This window comes from Crocodylus porosus, unplaced genomic scaffold, assembly GCF_001723895.1.
Source record: "Crocodylus porosus isolate Cpor-Errol unplaced genomic scaffold, CroPor_comp1, whole genome shotgun sequence".
Lineage (NCBI taxonomy): Eukaryota > Metazoa > Chordata > Crocodylia > Crocodylidae > Crocodylus > Crocodylus porosus.
In genome coordinates, this window is record NW_017728912.1 from 21,367,671 (window position 1) to 21,374,685 (window position 7,015).

Consider the following 7,015-nt stretch of genomic DNA (forward strand, 5'->3'; position numbering starts at 1 on the left):
ACCCCAGTATTCTTTCCTGCCATGGCAGGGGGTCGGACTAGATGATCTGTTCAGGTCCCTTCCGACCCTAGAAACTATGAAACTATGATAACAATATAACATCAATCTGTCTATACCAGGATGATACTACAGCAGGATGTGGAGAACAGAATGTTACTGTCAAATAAGAGTTCCATGAGGTTTTGGGAATATTATATATTCTTGGTCAATATTAATTATTTACTAATGATAGGTCTGTCTGAAGAATTGGTAATGAATTATTAAATTTACTAGAGAAATGCATGCACTTTTTCAATCCATGTCCGGGGCAGAAGCAGGATTACTCAATGAATGTGATATCTGAGCAAAGTTGATGCCTGATTATGAGTCATTGATATTTGTGGTGAATGGCACATTTACAAACTGTAATGAATGTTGAGGGTGCACCTTTAAGCCACTGGAACATTGTGGATGCATAACTTAAATGAGATCCTTTGCAGCTGGAAGCCACTTCAGCTGGATTTGAATAAAATAAAACATAATAATTAAAAAGGACTCGTCTTGTTATCCTAACTCAGTTACTTTATTGTAGTTCTTATTTTAAATGCATCAAATTCACTGCAAAGCAGAAGCCAGACTTCAATGTGCACCACTTTTCAATAAACCTGAACTTTAATGTTTCTCATTGAATGCTTAGTCTCACCTACTTTCATATTCATTACTTTCATATTCATTACATGATTACTGTCACATTCATAGGGACTGTACATTCAGACAAACTCAAATGGGGTTATTTTGGTGTTTGTGATTGCTCAAATACTTCTGTGAATTTTCTCAGACTTGCCTAGTGATAGCCGTGCAAGTTATACCTGTTTAAATTAGGCCAGAGTATAGTCCACTGTGTGTATCCTAGTATGACACAGACTACATGTCCTAGCACACACTGGACTACATTCTGGCCTAATTTAAGATGGTATAACTTGCATGGATATCACTAGGCAAACGTAGTGTTGACCTAAATAATTCTGTTACACTGAGATGTAGAGGTTTAGCCTCAGGCCCCACTGTGCCTACCCTCTAAGGCCACATCCAGATGAATGTAGCTGTATGGTATGTGGCACTGCAGAGACGTCTGTGGAGCCACATGCTGCACATTCAGGTGTTCTCCATGCTTGAAAGTAGCAGCATTGGGCGTGGGGGGGGTTGACCTTGGAAGATTCTGGCGTCAAAAAACTCTGCACAAATAAAAGTAGGCAACACATCTGAGGGCTGTGTATATTGCCCAAAATCCAAGCCTAGCTGGCTGGAGCCACGCTTCAGCTGCAGGCCAGACTCTGAGCAGTAGGAGTGCCATGGCTGAAGCCCTGGGAGGCCCCCAGGACCCGATGTAAGACTGCTGGCGCCAGCCCAGTACTGGCCCAGCCCGCCCTAACCCACCCAGGGTAACCTGCTGCGTGCCAGAGGGAATGTGGCACAGGTGTTCCCCGGGGACAAGTACCAGTGGCACAAGGTGTGCTGCTGCTTCTTCGTCCCCAAGGAAACTAATGCCCATGCTCATGTGGATATGGGCTAAGAGGTAGTCTCAGGACCAAACAACTTGTAGTCCAAGTAGATGAGACAGATGGATATAGGTCAGGGAGGTGGAGTAAGATGCCCAAGGTCCCAAATAGTTAAATATGCAAAACAGAATCCAAATATATTGCCTTCAATAATCAATATTTACCTTAAAATAATCAGCAAGGTGAAGACTAGGACTACATAGAGACATTCAGTTTCCTCTGGAGAGTTGTTGCTGTCCTAGTAGAAACCACGAGCATGCAGATGTCCAGGATTTTTTTCCTGCAACAAAAATGGCCACTCCAGGAGAAAAGTATCCCAGGAACAATCAGGGTTAAATTGCAGGAGAGTTTCTTCTGGCAGAGTGAATGTCTGTACATTCCCATCTAAGAGAAGCCATGACACAGTTCTCCAGCATCCAAGGGTGCTTTGCTCCTGCTCTCCCCCTCCCTAGGGAGACTGTGTTGCTTAGGCTGGACTCTACTGCTCCAGCTGAGCAGGGAGAAGAAAATGCCCCCTTCACGTTCCCTACATTATGCTATAGGGAGACACAGGCTGACGTTGAGCAGTCTGGGTCAGCCAATGAGGGCTGCCCTTTGGACTGCTGCCATCTGTCTCCAGGCAGACTGAAAGGGCCTGAAGAACATGCTGGGATGTGTGTGTAAGTGTTCTCTGTCTTCACAGCGTCAGCATTGTAAATTCTCTTCTTCTCAGGGGCTTGGCATTCAAAAGTCTGTTATGGGGTCTCTAGATAAGTTTTTCTATGAGGAAAAGAAACTTGGAAGAATTTTCCCACAGCATTTGAATGTGTATACATATCCTAGGACTAAATGATATAATAATTAAGATATAGACGATCAGGCTAATTACTTGTTCAATGAATGTTGATATGACATCTCTATGGACAATAGTATCTCAAATCCTGGAGTTTATGCTCAAGCAAAAGTTCTGTTGGAAGCAAGGAGAATTTTTTTTTTCAAGGAAGACTCCAGTACTCTTTCCTGCCATGGCAAGGGGTCGGACTTGATGATCTGGTCAGGTCCCTTCTGACCCTACTAACTATGAAACTAGGATGGAGCTCAATAGTTTGCACATTGTCTACATGCTGATTTCTAGTAAATAATAAAATATATTTTAGAACAATTGACATTGCACACGAGCACAAATTCAGGTTGTTAAAAATGTATGCATTTGGGAGTAGAAAGTGGAGACTTAACATCTAAGAGCTTGCCTCATCCAATCCAAAGTGGCTGCTTTCTCTGTTTGCTTTTATCCTGCAGCAAGTAAAGTTAAGCTGTAATATCGTTAGTGAATTAAAGCCCCCTAACAGACTTCTGCAATAAAATGACAGTTTTTAGAAAGAGACAATTGAGGCATACATAGTTTAGAGAGAGACTAAAAGAGTGACCGAACTTATAAAATATTTTGAAACATTAGCTGTAGATAGAAATAAGCAGAACTTTTTGCAATATTCATTTAAGCAATGACAGGCCTTCCATTGCAATGGTTTCTGGATTGAGGGCCTTTCCTAGGTAATAATGTAACAGAACTATATTTCTTGAAAAATAATAAAATTGATGATTTTCTTTTTGGAAACACTGAAAATATCTGCAACAAGAAAAATCCTGCTCAACTGTAGCCTGAGAACAATTTGCCAAACTATCAGCTGAAGCAGGAGGTTCCAATTTTGAAGAGCTTTAGGGGCTCCTGGCAGAGAGACCTATGTATGTATATGCTGACAAGTACAAGATAAGCAAGTTTTCCACTCACTGGGATCTTGTCAGTTTAATTACCCTACAGTGCCTATTTGTGATAGCCACTTGGGAAGTCAGTGTCCCTGATACAAGCTTAAGTCAGATTTTGCTAGTTATCAAGTAGTTACACATTTCGACTGAACAAATGAGGCTCAGATTAAACAGAAGAGAAAATACTACTGTTGAAGAGTTCCTAGAAACCATCTATCTTAAATCACTTACTGAAGTTAGCCTCGGCAAAATTCCGGAATGAAAACACTCAGTTTCAAAAACAAGTTAAAGTGGCTAAGTGACAAAAAATATCACATTGTTTGTGCAACCAAGTACATCAGCTCAAGGATACTGATAGTTATGGATAAGTCTTACACATTCTATATAATAAACATAAACATACTCCTAGGAATTCGTGTTATGGGCCAGAGAATTTCACTATTACACTACAATTTGACCTTCAGTCTTACCCTTGGATGATTGGATTCAGGTAGCTTATGCCTTTCTAAATTTTGAATTTAGTAGAAAAATATATAACATGATTGATTTATAGCAGTTATACACTATATACTATAGGATCATAGGAAAGTAGGGCTGGAAGGGACCTCAGAAAGTCATCTAGTCCTGAGCTCTGCTCAAAGCAAGATCATCTCTGACTAAATCACTTCAGCCATGTCTGTCTAACCTGCTCTTGAAAACACCCAAGGAAGGAGATTCCAAAACTTCTCTACATAGCCTGTTCCAATACCTGGCCACCTTCATAGTCAGAAAGTTCCTCCTAGTTTCCAACCTACATTTCCCTTGCTGAAGTTTGAGGCCATTTCTCCTAGTCCTGTCCCTGACAGCTAGAGAATGCCAGAGGAAAGCCCATCTCCATTCCCTCTAAAATTGCTCTTTAGGTATTTGAAGACTGTTAATAAATCTCCCTCTCCCACCTGCTTCTTTTCTTCATGTGAAATAGCCCTAGTTCTCTCAGCCTTTCCTTAAGTGATGCTTCCCAGGTTTTTCCTTTCCCTGTCTTTTCTGCCAACAGTACTCATCATCTGGGAGCCGCCCCTATTTGTGAAAACCAAAGAAAAAAGGTATTAAATACTTCATTCTTCTCTGAATCATCTGTAACTAGATTGCCCCTTTTTACTGACTTTCATTTTCCTTGCCAGCTGCATCTCAAATTGTGCCCTGGCCTTCCTAACTTTTCTGTGCATGCCCACATGATACTCTTATACTTTCCCCTAGTACTGTGATCAAGTTTTTACTTTTTGTAGGATTCCTTTTTGAATTTTGACTCACTGAAGACATTGTTGTCTAGGCAGGCTGGTCTTCTGCTACACTTTTCATTTTTCTGTTTCATTGGGATAGCTTGCTCCCGTGCCCGTAAGAAGGTCTCCTTAAAGTACAGATAGCTCTCCTGAATTCCTATCCCCCTCCTACTTGCTTCCCAGGGGATTCTTCTCACTAGTTTCCTACATTGGCTAACATCTGCTTTCCTGAAGTACAATGTACTTCTTTTGCTGCTCTTATTCCTTTCTCCCTTTAGGATCTTGTACTGTACCATTTCATGGTCACTGTCACCCATGTTACCTTCCACCTTCACATTCTCAACAAATTCCTCCCTGTTTGTCAGCAGTAAGTCAAGAAGAGGTGTCCCCTCCTGGCCCTCCCCTCCACCCACCATTGGTCTTTCTACCACTAGTATAAAAAAGTATCCCCAACACACTCCAGGAATTTGATGGACTACTTGTGCACTGCTGTTTTCCTCCCAGCAAATGTCCAGATAAGTAAAGTCCCCTGTGAGAACTACATCCTGTGATGTGGAAGTGTCCATCAGTTGTTTAAAGAAGGCCTCACCCATCTCCTCCTCCTGGTTTTGTGATGTGTATCAGATGTCTATTATGACATCCACCCTGCTGCTCTCCCCTCTGACCCAGAGACACAGGAAGGGCTGGCAGTAGTAAGGCCTCTGGTACTGTGATGTTTTCAAGCCTTCCTGTTGACTATACTGCTAGCTCCTTCTTCCCCTTCTGCTGTATGCTCTGGGAAAAAAACCCTCTTTCTCCTTCACGTGCTTCCACTCACCAAGCTTTCAGTGAAGGAGGGGTGAGAATGAAATAGTCTAGGCAAACTTCCCTGTTCCTTGGTCTTGTACCACTTACCCCGGTATTGTTGATTTCTGGCAAGTGTAGCCTCTCTGCTTAGGCAAGCCCCATCTTCCAGCTTATCACACACAATCAGCTTACTTCTCCAAATAAGGCTGCAGGATGGCTCCCAAACTATAATACATTATCAGTATTATCTCCACTATACTTGATACCATATGATGCATTTGAGAGCGATTCCTTTGTTTATGTTAATAATACATATCATTCTATCTTTCTCTTTCACGAGTATATTGTCTGGATTTGCTTTCATATTCCAGAGTCCCAGTTCTTAATATCTGGCAGTGGCGGGTTGAAGGCTTTTGACTCAAAAGCTTTTAATTTTTATGTGTTTTTCTTTTTCTATTTAAAACAACCCTGTCACCCTCCCAATTGTTTTTGTTTTCTCTGAATCCAATATTACGATATTTTCCTAGTAATGTACTCATCAGTGGGCACAGAACTGAACATGCTGTTACCAGCTGTGATCTTGCCTGATAATGAATAAGAGAAGAGCCCTTATCTCTTTGTGGTGTGGTAGCTGTGCAGTTAAAGTGCTTTCCTGTAGTGCCAGATAGAAGTTCTGGTTTTGTTCTAGACTCATACTGAAGACCACTCACAGTCGACCCATCTGTATTAGGGCTGGACATAACGCTAGCCATGTCACACCCTTGTATGTTGTTGGTTACAGAAAATGTCCTGTAAGCCTCAGGCAAACCTTTTGACTTCTTTGACTGTTAGGTTTCTGAACTGTGATGTGATGCTTCTGAGTGGTCACAGCTGATTTGCCAGTTTTCCTTTCCTTAGAGCTGTGGTTTTCAACTCATGTAAGCTCAAGGCAACCCTCCATAACTTTTCTGAATTGAGTGGCACCCTGTTTCAGTAATTAATTTGTTTATTACTGTTTACTTCAATGCATACCGCATCACCCTTAGAAACATCTCATGGTGCCCCAGGCTGCTGTGGTACCAGGCTGAGAATCACTTCTCTATTTACTTCAATGATGTTACATTTTAAAACCAGTTTCTGCCTTGCTGAATAATGTAGTGGAAATAGAAGTCATTTCCAAAAATACAGGGTCCCCAAACATTCATTTCATATTTGGAGGATGTAAACTGGTGAAGATTTTGCCTCATAAATACTCATGTAGCTTACAAACATAGCCCCCTAAGTTGGCTTTTCAAGTCAGGCTATAATTGTTTGGTTTTTCCTAAAGATTAGTTGTGATTAGTTGCCTATGGAGACCTTTTCACTAGCATTATTGTAATGAAGAAAAAAAATCCCCTTGATTTCTAACAAGCACCTTTATTTATGTGCTCTCTGAAGATCCTGGCCAGAGCCTCAGCTGTGTTGGACTAGGGGGGCCATCATAGAGGACATTCCAGTTTTCTGCTACTCTGTCCTTTGTCCTCTATTGCTATGAAACTGTAGCAAAACCCCCAGTTTTTCTTTTTTAATACATACATATATATATATTCTTAAAAAAGAATATATATATATATGATAAATATGCATTCCCTTCCCTTCCCCAATTATTTCTGGCTTTTCTTTCTCTCCTTCTCTATTCCCTATAGACAAGCATAAGTGAGCACAGACTTA